This window comes from Alligator mississippiensis, chromosome 3, assembly GCF_030867095.1.
Source record: "Alligator mississippiensis isolate rAllMis1 chromosome 3, rAllMis1, whole genome shotgun sequence".
Taxonomy (NCBI): Eukaryota; Metazoa; Chordata; order Crocodylia; family Alligatoridae; genus Alligator; species Alligator mississippiensis.
This window is the reverse complement of record NC_081826.1, coordinates 76878451-76897534: the sequence shown is the minus strand read 5'-3', so window position 1 is coordinate 76897534 and position 19084 is coordinate 76878451. Positions and strand designations below refer to the sequence as shown.

The 19084-nt window shown below is 40.4% G+C and overlaps 1 long non-coding RNA gene across 1 annotated transcript in view; it reads left to right on the top strand.

Moving 5' to 3' along the window:
- Positions 1–19084, top strand: part of LOC132249085 (uncharacterized) — a 58792-nt gene that overhangs the window by 23361 nt on the left and 16347 nt on the right. The gene's annotated exons all lie outside the window — the stretch shown is intronic.

Here is a 19084-nt window from a genome sequence, read left to right as displayed (position 1 = left end):
TATCATCAAAATGATTGCTTCCTTTTTTTTTTTGTTTTTTAAAGGAAATTATTCCTAACAATATTACAATGGATGACTCATCCCAAAGTGACTAACTTTTATATTTCCTAAGGTGATATAGTTCTGTAACGCAGTTGATAAAGTGAAATATATATTTTTTTTAAATGGATTTTTATTTATTTTCACCATGTTATACAGGTTTTCCCTCCCTGTGTACACCTTGGCCTTTTAAGTACAGCCATTGTAATTTTTACATTTTGAATTGTGTAAAGAAAGATAGTCCATGATTCTGTTACACACATGTTAAATTAGCATATTGTTAATAATTTGCTATAAATCAATGCTATTCAAGATATATGATGCTAGAAAACTGAATATGTGGATTCAGTGAAAATAGTGTGGCCCTTCTTAACCTTTGGGTGACCATACATCCTCGTTTGGCTGGGGCAGGTCTGAATTTTGGGGACTGGTCCTTGCCAGTAGGTGAAAATTCAAATGAGCATCCTGGGTGTAGGGTGGGAAGGTAAAGCAGCAGGGGATGTGAAATAGAAAGCCCTAGCAGACAGGAAAATTGCCGTAAAATAGGCTAGCTTGATTAGTGAAATGGCCATTAAAAAGGGGAGATGATTGTTCACACCTGTAAAGTGAAGAATAATGGGTGATTAACAGACTACTGACTTCCTTAGTTGACTGAATAATAATACCAGAGCCTGCACCTCACCAGCCCATCCCACCCTGCCCTGCCCTGCCACCATCTCTGTCTGCAGTAGTGCCACTGATTTGAGAGGCCTGGGCATGTGGGACATTTTCCCATATGGTCACCCTACTTAATTTTCAAGAAACTTTGAGAGAGAGGATTTTGAACTGAAAATAAATATTAGAAAAGTAACCAATCTACTGAGTATGTGTGCCAATGGTGTTTCCAGAAAAGTTGAATAGAACCCGAGTAGAAAATAATGCACTGTGATTCTTATTGAATAGTAAGAATCTTATTAATCTTATGTTCTCATTTTTGTCAGGCTTCCTATTTTTTATAAGTAAACTTTTATAAACAAACTTAATTATTGCTTATTCACATACCTTAATGTTGTCCTTTTGTCACCCCTGGCACTTAAAAATTTACAATCATTCACTGAGTCTGCAAAATCTGCATAAATATGCAGATGTAACTGTGCAAAATGTATCCTTGATGCATAGACTAGGTAACTGTATGTCCATGACTAGTGTAGCTAATCCAGGATGTAGTAACTCTTTAAAAGAATTGAGTTCTACTGCGAAGAGTATTTCTTGTTACTATGTGGATTAAATAGCTTGGATTTACCTATCTCCTACTGTAAAGACAAAGTAGTCATACAAAGGGAGAAAGAGGATATCAACTGGTACAATGTCAGGTATAACCCTGCCAGGCCCTGCTGTAGAAGATGTATGTATTGTTATTCTTAAATGGGGGAAAAACAGAGGGAGTTATTCAGCCTGCTGGTGACTGAAGTTCACTTCCTTACATAAGTAGCATGGTCTTAGCTAGCACTGAAGAAGTTTCTGAAATGTCTCTACTTAAAATTTTCATTCTTTAGGGCGATAAAGAACAGGGCAGAATCAGCAGTCAGAGCAGAGCAGTGGCTGAGTCAGCAGTTGTGACTAGTCCTGCAGCTGTAAGGGCTGCCGTTTTTATACCCACTCTAAATCTGCATGTAGAGCTACTGCCCCGTTCACCCACCCCTAGTTACATTGCTATTTGATATTTTTAGTAGTGGTAATGGGGTAGCTGTGATTTGTGCATGATGCAAGAGAAGCAAGATTTGTGAGGTAAAGTAATATCTTTGATTAGACCAGCTTGCACAGTTTTGATAGATAGGAGACAGACTTTCAAACTTCAGGTCTAGGGAGAAAGGCAATTATAATTCAAGCTAAGCACAGGTAAAAATAATTCAGTTGATCTGACCACTTGAAAGGGGCAAACTCTCTTTTTCCATGGTAGTTTACTGAATACCAAGGAGAAAATACTCAAATATTGTTGAGTATTTGGTTAGTGTCTTTGTAACAGGAGATGTAAACTTTTTAAAGATGTTACTTTTTGAAGTATCAGAACTTTGAGAATAGTGGTATTTTTATAAGTCTCAGTATCTACCTATAATTATTACTGTGTGGGGAGTAGGTATGTGTAATTACTAGATTTTCTCTTGGTTTGGAGATTTTGGGTGTTAACTTGTTTATATGCATTTAGGACCTGGACTGTTAACATTTTGACAATAAGACCTCTCTGTGAGCTAAGCTCTCCAATAGTCTGAAGCTTCTTATAAAACTTTCTGTCCAAGCTAACTATAGATGCTTCTTAAGTGTTCGTAATTGATCTTCCCATGTTAGTTCTAGCACCCATTAGCTACTAGAACTTCTTGATAGTACTACTTGATCCTTCTCTTTTCCTCTGGCAAGCCATTCATGATCACTTCATACACACTTCTACATCAGAGAAGTTGGTCTGTTTTTTTCATTTTCTAAGATGATAAATGCATGTTTCTTTCTGATGTTGCCTGACTGCCCTTAATATTCCAAATCAGAGCCCACAGAATGGAATATTTATAATATTTGATATTCACTTATTATTTGTGTTTATGCATATTCCAACTATGCAGTTACCAGGTTAACAACCACAAATGGCTGCATACGGGTACAGTACTAACTGCACGTAGCACCTCATTGGTAAACAAAGTATTGGGACTTCTCAGAAGTTTTCTGTTTGAGGGGGCTTTAATAACAAGAAAATGAGAGCAATGAAAGGGGAGTTGAATTCATTCTTAAAAATTAATTATTTCATTGTATCTAGAAATATCAGTTTAGCAAGTTAGTGATGAGTGATGACAATATCTTGCATCTCACAAGCCAGTGAAGTAGTCTGTCTTCAATATGCTATTTGATGAAGTCTGGCTGAAGTCTTCCACAGAATTTAGGGCCACTGCTATTTTCAAGGAAACATCATATTCATGATATGAATTGTGAAATTGTCATTATTATATAATAACACATTACCAATTCACTACAAATTAGGAATTATCTTTGTGGATCTGTTTGCAAATACCACAGAGTCCTCTAAGACCCTATGATTCCCTTCTGTATTGAATTTTGTGTGATCAGTCCAAAATGTAAAATATGTTCATCCTTTCTATAGGAGGAGTTCTCAAAGCTTGTTCTCTAGTTCACCAAACTCCGCACACGTGTTCCTGGTGCCCTAAAGAACAACACATTTTGAGAACCCAGCAACAAGGGACTGAAGAGTGTTGAAAAGGCAAGTCACTGTATAAGAACTTTTTTTTCATGAAATACCTTATTTACTTCAATCCAAGATAACCCTGAATTTAAAATGACCTGTTCCCTCAATAATTAGATTGCACACAAGGAAAAAAAAAATTGGTATTATTTTTTAAAACAGACCCACTGACAAAAAATAAAGCAATACAAGTAAGTCATAAATTTAACGTTAACTTCAGTTTGATTCAAACATAAATTTAACTTTATATTAGGTTTTGGACTGAACCTGGTGAGTACTACTGCTTTGTTAGATCCTACAACTTAGGGCTGATCACTTTCACATCCATTCTCACTCTCACAATTTTTACTTTTTTCACTCTTCTTCTCATCTTTTGCCTCATCTTCCCATATAACATCATCTTCAGTTCCATCCATGGCATTTGATATACAGCATTTCTTGAAGCTTTTAATAATAGATTCTGAAGATATCCTTCCCCAAGTAGTCAGAATCCATTGGCAACACCATGCTATGGTTGGTTTCTAAATCTTTCCACCAGGTAAGCACGTGGTTCCCTGCCATGAGCCAGTCTGAGTACTGATGCCATAAATGGCCCTAAATAGGCTTATTCACTACAACATGCAGTACTTGGAGCTGAGATGTCATACCAGCCTCACATAGGTTGGAAATTTGTACCACCTGCCAATAAAGTCATCACTGTAATATGTAAGTTTTCATTTCCTGTATCTCTCATAATTATGGGTGTTACATCTTTCTCATGGAGTGACATTGCTTAGCATGTCAAAATAGACTGGAGTCTCATTAACATTACCTATCTGGCCCAGAAGGAAAGCATGAGTTTTGTTTAGCCCAATAATGTACTGCTAGAATTCAGCAATTTTTGCCGCAGTCTGAGGGTAACTTTTTTGAAAGTGATGTTTTTTGCAAGCCACTATGTTACAGCATTCAGATACATCACCCAATACTTGCTTTGAATTTTTTATGGGAAATGTTCAGTTGCTTCCCTATTTCTAACGCTTTGAGTCGAAGCACTTTGTAGGTGATTGACATTTCTGTTTTTCCCTTTTTCTTGAACGTACTTGAGAACTTCCTTATCAGTTTCAGGAAAGTGGCCTCATTTTGGACCCTTGAATGATTTCTGTGCGGACTTAGCATTCCTGAGTTTCCTTTTAATTGTCTTCTTTGTTGCACATTTGCTTCAGTAACACTATACTTCCTTCCCACCTCCCAATTATTACTTCTTTTCAGGATAATTTACAACCTGCATTTTAAAGTGCATCTCATTTCTTTTGGTATCTTCACATGTGTACCACTACTTCCTCTTTTTTCTATGTGGTCTCTCATGGAGTTTTCCCTGCCACTGCTTACCCCACAAAATCTACCAGCGGTTCCTATGGTTTTAAATTTTGGCCAGTCAACAGTGATCAGGCCTGTAATACACTGCTTTCCCTGTTACTCCACCTGAAGCTCCCCTACACCCTTGTTGGGTGCCTTGCTGCTACTTGCCTCACCGCTGATGGGTGCCTTGTATGTTGGTTCCCTTGCTGCTGCTGCCGCCTGGATCCCTCATTGCTGCTGCCAGGTTCCTTGTCATGTACTGAATCCCTCATTGGCATGCACATGCTGAGTCCTTTGCCACCACATGCTGGGTGCCTTGCCTTATGCTGGGTCCCTCGGTGCCAGGGCAGCTCAATATGTGGTAGTGAGGCTCCTTGCATGCGACTTGAAATGTGCCAACAGGCAGTAGCCAGACACCCTCCCCACAGCATATAGGGTGTCTGGCCAGCACATGCTGAATCACTCTGAACTGCTGCTCAAGAAGCAGATGATGCTGGAACAACCTGGCATGCAGCAAGGGACCAGGCCAGGGTGCTGGCCATGTCCCAAGTTGGGCCAGTACCTGCTGCTCAGGCAGTAGCACAGAGTGACTTGACACCCACCAGCTGGAAACTCTGCGTGCTGCAGGAACAGTGCTTGGCTGGCACCTGCTGGGTCATTTCAAGCTCCATGTGAGGTTTTCAGGTGGAAGGTACCAGAGCAACTTGGCATGTGCTACCAGGCAGCAGCTCAGTGACCCTGCACTGCCCAGCCACAAACCCTGCACACTGGGTGAGCCCAGTCATCCTCTGCTGTCTGGCTATGTGCTGGGAACCTGGCCATGCCACCTCTTCTCTTAACTCATTGTCCCTTGTGCATCTTCTTATTTCAGATCAGTCTCGCTCATTTCTAAGATGAGGCCTGTTTTTCTTTTTCTTCCCTTCCCCATTCCCCATCCCTTGGTGAATGAGGGCAGAAGGATGGGAATGACACGTTATCTTAGAACTGAATAAATTTGGTAATTTGTAGAATGAAAAGAAATAGAGATTTTTTTTTTTTCTTTTTCTGGTTTTAGAGAGTTCAGTAAAGAAGCAACCTGGTAGCTCCTCTGCCTTGGTTTCCTTAATAAATTACTTTGCACATTGTCAGACATTGCAGGTTGGTGCCAGTAGTACTGTGATGAATGGGTTGATAAGCAACAAACTACTGCTGACTCTGAAGTCCCAAGCTAGAAGGTCGTGAAGAACAGAAAGTAAGTTATCCCTTTGCTCATGACTTAATATAATCAACAGATCTACTCTACAATTTAATCTTGCACAGCTTGTTGCAGCATGTGAAATTCCTCATAAATTTTACCATTTAAATTTCTGATTGTGCAATCTTGGTGCGTGCACAGAAAGGCTGCATGATCTCAAATTAATTAAGGTTTTATTTTAATATCTTAATGTCATATAAATAGGTCTCTCCATATGTGTTGGGAGTGTAAAGCTTCTGCTTTTGAATTTATCCTTGGGATTTAAATGTTTGCGTGATAGCAAAAGATAGGTGTCTAGCTCTAGGAAAGGTCTTGCTTAGTATTCTATACTGTGAAGATCATTATCAGCAATACGTATTTTAATAATCCCGGTATAGTGCTGTCGTGGTTAAATACCTATTTTAATAATCCCTGTATAGTGCTGTCGTGGTTAAAGAAGACTTTTGAAGGTTTCTGTCAGGTTCTGTCACTTTATTTTGGAGTAAAGTTATATTTACCATAAGCATTTTCTTGACCAATAATGTACAGCTCCTTCCTTTAATATGCTCTTAATAAGCAACAATACAATGTAGGAACTCCTGGGGTTCATTTCTTTGTTTCCAAAACACATCCTGCTTCCCAACTGATATATATTCCAACACATTCCTTAGGGATCGTACATGTCCTTCATGAAACAGGTCAAAGATATGGGGCACATGGAAAAATACTGAGAGTTACAATTTTTTTACAACACAAATTTCTGTGATCTTTTTTTTCTTTTCCCTGTCCATGATACAAAATGTTCTTTCCTTCAATAGCCTCACCAGCTCTGTCTTGATCACTGCAAACCCTCCCTAACTGGCATCACTAACATCTATATTGCTCCTGGCAGTACTCACAAAGTACAGTCATTAAAATAATCTTCTTTGCCTGTGATTCTGACTATTTGAAGTCCTAATGTAAATCTCTCTGACAGTGGTCTTCAGTACTGCCACCCTATTAAGTTTAAGCTTCTTATACATGCCTTCAGGGCCATATAAGCTTGGTTTCCTGGTTATCCTCCTACCTATATACAGTTTTCATTCTTAACAAATGAGTTTCAATTCCCCCCTCCCCCCCCCAAACCTGTTATGCCACCTTCAGTGCCATGTTTATCCAAGTTTCCTACAATCATCTTCAAACTTTCCTTCATATCCCTTCCTACTTATGGAATGCCCATTTCTGGTCTCATATTGTGTATAAGAAACTGTATGTATAAGTGCAAAATAAATCTCTCTGACCTTCCCTTTTTGCCTTTGTAGAGTCACAGAGTTGTAAATGCCAGTCTTACTGCTGTTTTTAAAAGTTCAATAGCTCATTAATTCAATTGATATTTTAAAAATATAGTTGACAGTTGACAGAAGTTGACTGAGATGTCATCATATTCTTGATGTAGATATAAAAACCACCTCTTAAATCCCTTATGTCTTTTCAAAAGTATAAAATACAACATGAAATATTTTCACAAATGCTGATGAATACTTACTAATGGCTTATGTTCCATTATTTTCATTGTTTTGATTCATAACACAGTAACATGTAGCAGAAAATAGCCTGGCCATTTCCACAGAAATATACTAGGCATTCTTAAAAGCAATAAAGGGCAATTTGTATTATAAATGTTTAAGGTTTATTCTTCTAATAATAAATTAACAATGATTTTGTATGTTCTCAAGTATTTTTCCAATATTTGTGTGCTTTTGGCTCATATTGTAAGTTGTTTTTTTTTAATAAATTAAAATATAATGCTGTTTACAGAGTGATTCTTTTTAGATGCATCAATGTGGTTAGTTATGCTAGTCTAAAGTTAGGCAGAAGGTAGGGCAGCATCACACCTTGGAGACTGATTCCAAGAGGCATAGTTATCCCTTTACCAGTTAGTTGCTGATCTTTTTGTATCAGAGGCATATCATCTGAAGAATGCACCTGGGGTGGTTCTCCTATGTTCCCCTCTCTCTTACCCCAGGCCTGTACCTTCTGGCTTACTGATGAGGCAGTAGGCAGCAGCCTGGCAGTGAGAGCATGGTGGGAATTGTAGTACTCTAGAATAGAAATGGAATTTGCTGCTGGAAGGAATTTGCACCTTACTTTTTTGCCACTAAAGCCCATCTCTACAGGGCAAAAAAAATGCTGATTTTGGAGGCAAAAATTGAGTATCCATTTTCTCCTAGCAGCAGTAAACTTCATTGCTACTACACAAGTTAAAACCTGGCCCTTGAGAAGGGAGATTCTCATGTCCCCTGCCTTCTACTCTTTTATGTCCTGAATATGCAGGCCTTTTGCAGATGGAAAAGATTTGTAGTTAAAGAGGCACAGACCTTTGTATCTTTTAATGAGTATTTTTCAGTGTATAAAGTAGTTAACTATATACACTGGATAAAAGTGCCCATTGTGACAGAACACCCCTTTGGGTGACCATCACTTTAAGGGCCAGAGTAGGAAGCTGCCAGGTGGCTGATGAGAGCAGCCATTTTGGAGAGCTCTGTTATAAGAGCAGAACAGTTTGTGTTCAGCTGCCTGGGGAGTAACATTGCCCAGTGGAGCTCCTGCTCCAGGAATATCTTGGAGGTAAGGGTGAGGCTATGGGGAAGGAGGAGGTCTCAGTGGTCCTGACCATGGCCTAAAACTGCACCCTGACAGGATAGGGAGGCCTGGTGGGCCCGCTTGTGGTGGGGTAGGACCACCCAGGACAGAACCTACCCAGTGTAAAGCAGGTCAGGGCACCTAAACCCCTGTCCCCACCTTCTGATGGGTTACAGAGAGAGTGGGTGGGGGGCAGGTAAGCTTAGGAGAACTGCCTGAGTCCCATGGGGTGTTGGACTCTGGAGGTCAGCCAGGAACTCTCAAAGAGAAGCACCTGAGTCCAAGGGGGTGCAAGACACCAGTTGCTGAGAGTGGCAGGGTGGAGTTGTGGGGCCAGTTAAGCTCAGGGAGGAGCAGGTGAGTCCCAAGGGGGTGGAAAACCCCAGACCCCAGTGTAAGGGATAGAGTTGTAGCTTGAGAAAGAGGCATAGTGGTCCAGTGAGGGGCCAGGGGCAAAGCAAGCCCATAGTTGAGCAATTGCTCAGTCCCGTTCAAGTGAGGGTCACGGGAGAGGTTTAAAAGACTGTTCCAAGGCTGACCGAGGGGTGGAGAGTAAAGCCCAAGGATCTCTGAGAGCAGGGTGGTATGAATGTGGCCTGGAAAGGCAGCATGCAAAAGACCAAGTGAGAGCCTGTGGAGTGTATGAGATCTTGGTGAGGGGGGTGGTGTGTGTGTGGCGGGCCAGTACGGGCTGCTCCTGTGCTGGGTCACCCATCTCACTGCACCTAACCAGCTTCCAGGCTCTGAGTGTCACCCTACAGGCAACTCATGTCCACAAGCAGCCACTGCACTGTTTGCCCTTGGCCACTGGGTTCCTGGGATGGGTTACTTACTCAGACCTCCGTGCCCCTGGGGTTCTGTCCTCGAGTCACCATTCAGCAGAGACTAATGGGGCGATAAACAGCTTTATCTTTATTGGGAAACAGGATTCAAGAACACACACACTCACAGCCTGCAGGGAGAACAACAACCCACCACCAACGAATGACCCCCACAGGGCATCGGGGGAAAGACTGGAACGTTCCACTGCAGGCCCCTTAAAAGTACATTCCACATACCACAGCCACAATGTGTTCCAGGTAGAGATGGCTTACCCATGTCAGAAAAATAATGTTATGAATCTGGCAAGTTGTGCAAATAGCTGCCATATTGGAATCCAAGATGGCTACTGTGAATTCACATTTTGGTCAACATTTCAGCCCCTGCTGGGGTTAGAAAAATAATTCCATTGATGAAACCAAAGTTGTATGAGGCAAGGAGATCAATCATAACATTTCTGTCCTGGTAGCCATAATAAATTCCAGATGGCAGCCATGAATTTACAGTTGTGTTCATTATTAGATACCCCAAGACTCATCTTTATTGCCCTCAAGCAGATGTTACAATGGAGTTGATAGCATCAATGAATCTAACAAAGCAAGGCGGAGGTATGATTCAGAATCTACAAGATGCACCATATGTCTCAAAGTAAGTTCACAGTCAACTATTAGCCAAAGTACTCCTGGAATTGCATGAATAAATAAGTGTAGGTTGGTACACTCCTACCGTTAGGTAGCTGTGTTGGTCTAAGGACATAGGCAGACAAGGTTCCTTGGGTGAATTTGATATCTTTTATTAGTTGGTCTAATAAAAGATATCAAATTCACCCAGGGAACCTTATCTGCCTATGAATACATGAGGCACTCGTTCAACATAGGGCAGTTGCTGAATGTGATACTTGATAAGGCACTATTCTTAACAGACTACCACATTGTGTCCATCCAGCGCTGTAACATTCCAAAAGCCTCAGCTGGCACCATTCTTGTTATGGTTCTTTCAGGCACAGAGGACATAATGAGAGACTGTTAAGGGAGTCATGTAAAATAGAAGATGAAAAGGTAACCCTACCAACATCATCAAGTCAAGAACACACTAGGACACCAAGAAGATCATTTAATTCATTAGTTCACTAGAGGATGCATGTATTCTACCCAAATACTTTAATAAGAAGAGACTGAGTCATATGTTGTCATTTGAACTGGCCGATGCAATACACACCCTTGCAGAGAAGAATGAAGTGCTGTGTTGCCATATTGGTGTCAAAGATCTAATAGCTGCTGAGGCAAGTTACCATTCTGAATGCAAGTGGAGAAACAATGGAAGCAACAAGTCTCTCTTTCCCATTTTCATGTGGAGATTGCGCAAGAAGATATTCTTCTTTCTCCTGAAGTGGGAGCATGGCATCAATTGATTGATGAAGAAGATGCCAGTTTTGTGTGGAAAAATGTGTAGTCTGAAAGATATACTTGAAAGATATTGCAATTTAGTAGAAGATGGTGGTGAATGTCTTCTGACCACGCTGAAGCAAATGAAGCAAGAGCTTCAGACTTACTGCAAGACAACCATACAGTTTCAGCACCAAAGAAATGTAAATCTTCCACTTGTCTTCCAAACCATGGCAACTGGTAAAGCTGTACAAGCATTCATAACATCATATATAAATGATGAGGAAGCTGTTGCCTGAAGTTCAGAGGAGAGTTTTTGGACACAAGAAATTTATACTATGCTGCTTTCAAGATCAAAGGACACTTAAAAGTTATAACCAGCATGAAATGATACAGTAACTTGAATGAAAAATAAACCTAAAAGTGTATTTCTGATAGCCTCTACACATTAATCCATGGATTTTCGGAAGATGACAAGGATGCCTTAGAAGTTGAAAGTCAGGTGCAAGGTAAGAATCTAGACAGAGATATACTAAGTATATGTCAGGGTTTGGTTTACCTGAAATCAAGGGACAAAGAGTTAACACCAAAACATGTTGGATTCAGTTTGCTGATACCTTACACAACCAGATCTAAGAAGCTGGTACAAAATCTCCACGCTGCTGGATGCAGCATACGATATGACACAGTTTGTCACATCAAGACCACCATTGCTGAGAAAAACTTAATTCAATTTTCCTGAAATTCCTTTATTACCCCAAGGAATCTTGAAAGATTTACCACATTAATTTAACTAAGTCATTCCAGTGATGATGACCAGTAACAAGTCACTGAAACCACCCATCCACAGTACAGATATTAACATGAAGGAAAAGCTTGACAGCACAGCTGTTCAACAGATGTCAGCAGAGCTACCATGGATACTAGGTTGAATATTAGCCAAAAACCAGGATAACATTGCTGCACTGAAGTGGACAGCATTTAACCAGTTTGTTCTTCACCACCATTGATTAGATTTTGTCCCATACTGCCTGCACCAGCATCTGAATATGACACATTTGAACTGTCATTGTGCAATGACAACTGCAGGATACCTGGGTACACAGTCATCATGTTTGATCAAGCATCGTACTGTGAAGTGAATGAACTTATGTGGGCTTGGCCGGAAAAGACTGAAGGAGTAATCATTTGAATGGGAGGCTTCCATATCATCATGGTTTACCTAACAGTAGTTGGTCAACATTGTACCACTTCATGAGTTGAAGATTGTTGGACAAAGTGGATTATTTTCAGAAAATACTGCCACAAACATAGCAAAAGGAAAATTGTACAACTGTGCTATCAGAACATACATGATAACATTCCAAGTAATATGATGTATTTAGAAGAAATGCTTCTGCTAATAGCTGTGTCTGATCATACCAATTACATGGTATGGGGTCCAGTATATCTTGAATATATGAAGCATTTAGCAAACTTTGCACCTACGGTATATGTTGAGATTTTTTTGGAAGAAGGATTAGGGGTCAAGAAACCTAATCTTCCATTTGTAAACTTTTCGACCAACCAGACAATGGAGCATGCTAGCAGGATTTGCAGAATTGCCAGTGGCATAGTAAATATTACACATGATGTATCAGTTAGACAGTGATGGGAACTCAACTACAGTGCGACTGGTCACCTAAGCAAAATACTAAATAAAATATTTGGGATCAATACAATAACATTGTGTTTTGATGGCAATATCTTCTGTTGTGCCAGAAGATATTGCATTAGACAGTCTAAATGCACATGGCAAAGGAAGAGAAATCATCAACACCATTATCCAGAAATGTCTTACTGCAAATGCTACTAAGAGTGTCTATGCAAATATACCTAAATCAAAACTGAAAAGCTTCAAGGCTGTAATGTTCACTATGGGACAGCACAGCAAAATGAAACTGATGCAGAATGCGAAGGAGATCCATCAAAGGCTACTCGCAGCAGTTGCAGCAGGTAGAAGGTTCAGTGTGCACGGTTTCCTACAGCACAAACTGTCTGGATACCCTCCGTCCCTTTCTAAAGCTGACTGCTTAGTGTAGCCAACAAAGCAGCATTGTCATGGATCTTGACTGGAGATTAAAGCAGTAACTGTTCTGCCAGATACTGCTTCCAAGAAATCAGCTATTACTATCAATGGTGCGGCTCTTCCACAGGGAATAGGAAAGCCAAACACTGAACAAACATTTGGAGTTTTGGCTGATTCCTTTGTGCAAAAAGCATTTGCCAATGTTCCAACATGTGCAGTTGTTGTCTTCGATCAATACATATTAATATCCATAAAGGCATGCACAAGAATATTACAGATTTAAAATACTAGGCCAATCCATAGAATCATTAGCAGATGGTCTTTTCCATTACCAGCATCATGAAGTAGTTTCATATCTTTACCAGCAAACAAAGAAAACCTACTTAATTCTTCTTAAGGAATCACACTGATGTTTTTGAAGTGAATGAGTGTTCATTATTGGTGATTTTGCTGATGGAGAAGCAGACCACGCCAGTTCGTGTGACATTTCACAACTGTATTTGCAGCAAGAAGAGGAGGACGCAAGAATGCTCTTACATGGCAAACATGCAGTCAATCAGGGATACTCTTCTCTAGTATTCTCTGGTCCTTCTTCTATAGCATAATATAGGGCCTAAAAATTGGATGAAGAGAAGTGACCCAGTAAGATTAATTTCAGTTCATGATATTGTGTCAGAATTGCCTGAGACAGTCTGTGAATCTCTAATTGGCTACCAAAGTATCACTTGTTGTGATGGCACCAGCCCGTTCAGTGGTCATGCTAAGAAAATTGCTTCGAAAGTCTTCATTCAACATCCACATCTCTTGGCAGGTCTAGGAAGTAGGCCTGGTGTTGATAAGGATGTCTACAGTTGTGTAGAAAAAAATGTTGATAGTCGTCAACATCTTTGACCCTTCTGGATGTTAAGATAAAATTTATTCCATCAAGGAAAAGTTTTGGATAAACGTCTGCCTACATATCACTCCCTTGTGCACTTTGAGCCAATTATCAATTGGCAAAGTGTGCTTGAAACTAATCCATGATTGCCATCACCTGACCAGAGTGGTTGGCCAACTGAAAATGACAGTTATGTTCCTATCATAAATGCACTTGAACCCATTACCAGCAGAATACCTTCAGAGATACCAAGTTGCAAGTGCAAGGTAGAATGCCAGGGACCAGTCTGTTTGTAGAATCAGGTTAATGTGCCATACAGTCCTGGGTGTGAGTACTATGAGAGGGTATGTTAGAATCCATATAATAACTACAGGGATTCAGAAATGGACTCAAGTGATGAAGAGATATGAAAAACTGCAATTACCTGTTGTATTGTTGTTGTATATACCATTGCATTGTCATTATATTACCACTGGATTAGACTATTACATTTTCCCATTGCTTTGAGCCAAACATATGTCTGTTTGTTTAATTCCCCTCAAGTTATGTATTATTAATATCTGACTTATCTGCATTATGAAATGTTTAAAAACGTATTGCCTTTTTCAATATAGCTTGAACAAGTAGTCTAGCCTGAGTTAAAATGTTTTCAGTACTGTAGGCCTGGTATGAAATTAATAGCAATAGATCTTGTGAGGTTTTATTATTAAAGTGTTGTTTACTTACTAGGTTTTTAAATTACACTGAGTCAATGCATACACACTAATGTGTCAACCATCTTTGAATCCAATATGGCTACCATGACAGAAGTGTTACAATTGATCTCCTCAGGTCAGACAATGTTAGCTTCATCTTTGTAATTACTATTCTAACCTTACTGTGAGCTGAAATATTGATCAAAATGTAAATTCATGGCAGCCATTTTGGATTCCACTATGGTAAATCGATTTGGAGAGATTTGATGATTCGCACATAGACACAGCTTTAAATATTTTTTTAAATATTTTTTCTACATACCTCAAGGTACCAGGCTGCTCATGAATGCTGAGATGCTAAGGCAGATGGAGCATCCCACAGGAGCATGGGGGAGTCCGTAGTGCGCTAAGCAGCAGACTGCTAATACAAATGTGGATGGGTCATCCTCCTCCTGCTTTTTTGTTTGTTTATATTCAGTCTTAGTGGTAAGATGACTGTGTGTTACAAAAGTATATTCATTATTGGATTTTCATGGTCTTGAACTGGATGAAATAGAATTTCACTGAGGCACCTAAGGTGAACTGAGGTGCCCACATTGACATTTTGTAGATGGAACAGAATCTGGCTCATGGAGTCTTTCATTCATTCAAAAAATTATTAGAGGCAGGATGCTGTGTCATCATGTCTCACATAAGGCAATTCAGATTCTGACCAAAATGTGGCAAAAAATCTGACCCTTCTCTAAACTAGTGGCACAGGGAGCCAACATTAGTTACAGCAAAGGACTTTCATAGATTTCATAGACATTAGGGCTGGAAGGGACCTTGGAAGATCATCGAGTCCAGCCCCCTGCCCCAGGAACAGGAAGTCAGCTGGGGTCATAGGATCCCAGCAAGATAAAAATTCAAATTTCTCTTGAAGGCATTCAAAGTAGGTGCTTGAACCACCTCCGATGGCAAGCTATTCCAGACCTTGGGGACTCGGACAGTAAAGAAATTCTTCCTTATGTCCAGCCTGAAACGGTCTTGCAGGAGTTTATAACCATTCAACCTTTTCATCCCTTGGGGTGCTCTGGTAAACAAACGTTCCTCCAGATCCTGGTGAACACCCCTTATAAACTTATAGGTGGCCATCAGATAGCCCCTGAGCCTGCGCTTTTCCAGGCTAAAGAGTCCCATAGCTCTCATCCTGTTTTCGTAAGGTCTGTTTTCTGACCTCTGATCATGTGTGTGGCTCTCCTTTGGACTCTCTCAAGCTTCTTCACATCCTCTTTGAATTGTGGAGCCCAAAACTGGATGCAGTACTCCAGCTGCAGCCTCACCAAGGCTGAGTACAATGGGAGAATGACGTCCTGGGATTTGCTTGATAAGCATCTATGGATGCAAGCCAGCATTTTGCTCGCTTTACTAGCCGCAGCATTGCATTGCAGGCTCATGTTCATCTTTGAACAAGGGTATCCACTCTAGTCATGTTTTAGGTTTTTAATATTGCTGACAGTGGTGAATTTCTGTCGTCTTCCTCCTGTGTCTCATTCATGCAAGAAATGATTTTTGGGGGCTTTTAATACCTACTCTACAAAAATTGTTGCTTGTGAAATAAAAATAACTTAGACTTGGGCTTAAATTGTAAATGTTACTTAGTCATCTAGATTCAAAAGTGGCACTCATTGGGATGTCTACATGTTGCTGTATGGTGACGTTGATATGGCACCATGCCTTAGTACTTCTAGTACTTTTGGAAGTACTAAATCATGATGCAGTAACCGCCCCTTCTGTGCCATGTGCAAAGTGCATGGTTAGTTTTCGTCACTACGTCACTGTAGTGGAGTTCTACAATGGGGGAGCACGCCACTACAGCAACATAGCTTGCAATCATGTGTGGGTCCATGTGATTGCTACATCACTATAGCATGCCATAAAGCAATGTAACAAGTTGCTATGTCACCAGAGGGTGATGTGTAGATGTGCCCATTGTTGCTTAGGTGGATTTTAGATCCCGTTGTTCAGCCAGATGGTGGCATGTTCCCTGGCCTTGGGTGGTTCACTTAATTATGATGAACTTTTGACTCGTTGACCCACTTTTGTATGAGTGCATGCTCACTTCAGGATGATTCCTTGGTGGGAAAGACCTGAGGTAAAAGTTACATACCCAGCCAGGTGCTGAATGCACAAGAGTGTTGTGTGTGAAGAAGTGTGTGAGTGCCTACACATTAGCCAGGTGCACAAGTACTGGATTGTCTGAGGGATGAGTGATAACGATTGACAGGTGCCAGTGATCTGTTGAGTATAACAGGGGCCCGATCATGTGAATCTGTGCTCTCTGTGTGTATGGGATTGACAGGTTGATGCAGGTGAATAAGTGTGAACCTAGGAGGTCAGTCTCTTCCATGATACCTGTGTACTTGGAGCAGCGTGAGTCTCTGGCAGTGAGAGACTGACAGAAAGTCATAAGTCTGGAGCGTGGACAGAGGCTGAGAGTCTAGGGGACCGATCCAGTCTATGGTCTGCGTGGTCGAGTGTGCTTTGGGTGAGGTCCTAGCAGGACAATATCCCATACTGTCTTGGGACTGTTGGCACAGGAGAGGGCTTAGAGTGGCCAATGTCCTGTGGGTGAGTGAATGTACAGTCAGGGTGAAGAGTGACTGGTATGTTGTCTTGCTGACAGGTTGTTAGAAGTGAATGAGAGTGCTACTCTCTAGCACCCCTGGTGGACACTCCTGTGTGGGTAATTGCATTGTTTCTTCTTGTTATTAATAGGGGAGAGTTCTTGGATTTGTATTGTTGTAAATATTGTTATCATATGTTGTTGTACAATATAGTTGGTTTTATTCCCTCTATGTCTGGTGTCTTCGATTATTGGTAATTAATTATTTTTAGCATCAGGTGACCACCTGGATGAGAGCAGGCCTGCCCACTTTCCTTTCATTTACTGTTTGTCAATTAGCTAATTAAGCAATTGGCTAATTGCCCTGCAACACTATTTCAACCTGCATGATCCAGAATATGTTTAGAAGAGATTCTTGCTCTCTCCTATAATTCTGTTCTGCGTGGGAAGCTCAGAATTCTGACAGGGAAGTAGAAAAGGTCTTTTAGCCTCAAAAGCTAGTAGTTATCCCACTTGCCCAGGAATTAAGAAGCCAGGTTCTAAATTCTCACTTATGACCAGAGGAGCTAAAAGTGTGGGCAAAGCATGACTAAGGCTACCCTTCTCCCCTCCCATTAATCTGTCCCACTAGGCAGTTAAGATGAGAAGGTATAGGCAGGGGCAGAAGTAGAGTAAAGGGATCCTTGCTTTGTTCCTCAGGAGCTGGTCCCCTGATCTTGTCCATTTTACTCTCTGTATATTTTACACAATGAATATTTGATGTAAAGTGCAGAAGCAGTAAGTGGAAATTAGGTCTAAAATCCATGCAAGTAGTAGTGTGCGCCTCTTATACAGGTACTTTTAGACAGCTAAGTACCACTTAGTGTACATATGAGGTTTATGTTTAGATCACCCTAACCAATGTTAGGGTGATCTAAATTCCTTGGCATGAAACCATTCAGAGGGCTTAGGTCACCCCCAAAATAGTATGTTTGATCTGAAGTTGGTTCACTTCCAAGGTGAGCTTGATTTAGATCAATAAAGGGTTAACATGGCCCCTCCCCTCCCCCTGATTTAGCTCTGGCTGCCCGCACCACTCGCAGCAAATGGCAAACACTTTCATGCACTGGTCTTAAACTAAGCTACCTAGATCTGAACTGGGTCCTGTGAATACTTGTTTGCCTCCTTAAACAGCTAGAAGTGTAATAGGATTTGGACCTTGGTTTCTTGGATTTGGCCTACTTCTTGTAAATCAACAGATTGCAAATCTTACAAATTTAATAGATAACCAGTCTATTGTTGCTGAAAATTATATGTTGTTATTTGCTCACAAAATTAAGGTTATATCTAGTGTAACTAGTCAGTTTGACTGAATCTACACATTATTTTATATCTGGCACTTCTAAAATAAGATTTTACAATAAGGCGTTTTGATAGATGGTGTCTGAATTCTTCAGAAGTGATAAATATTGAAAGCCAATCCTTTTTCCTATCAATAAATCTATCTCTCCACTATGCATAGCTATCAAAAATAAACTAAAGTTCTTATTGACCAGCTTTTTCTATCTCTCTGAACCACAGCCAAGAAAAGTTTTTTGGAAAGAAGGCAATAGTATGGGGACTATTTCCCCTATTTTGGATTGCATAAGCTACCAATGCAATCTCTGAAGGATTGTAAGTGGGAAAGCCTGAAAGAAGAAAAGGAAGTCAGTTCTGGAGATTTATAATTTAAAAGTATAGCAGGAGAAAGCTGGGGAAAATTCTTACAAGAGAGAAATGAGGATGAACAAGGAGGAGTCCTTTGCTTATAGCAGAGTCTATAATGGCAAACTTTGAGGATATGGAATTCCTGTTTCCCACTATTCCCAGAGTACAATGATTTATCTAGTATAAAGTTAGGGAAGGTACATATATTGGTGATTTGAAATAGCAATGAAATATAAGTTACCACATAAGTTTCCTCCTGTGTTTGATTGGTTGTTCCTTGTACAATTCTCTTCTCTAAAAGGCATACTATTTTTTTAATTTGAGCTAGTGTGGGGATGTTGGAGCCTTGGGACAGCTGGGGGCAGCCCATATGACATTCTGGCAGAAGAAACGGGCAGGCAAGTTCAGAAACCTCTTTGTGTTCCATGTACATTTCTGTTCAAAGTGACACATCTCCATAAAATCTTTTGTTATTCACAAATTGCCATTCTACAATGGAAATAAATATTCC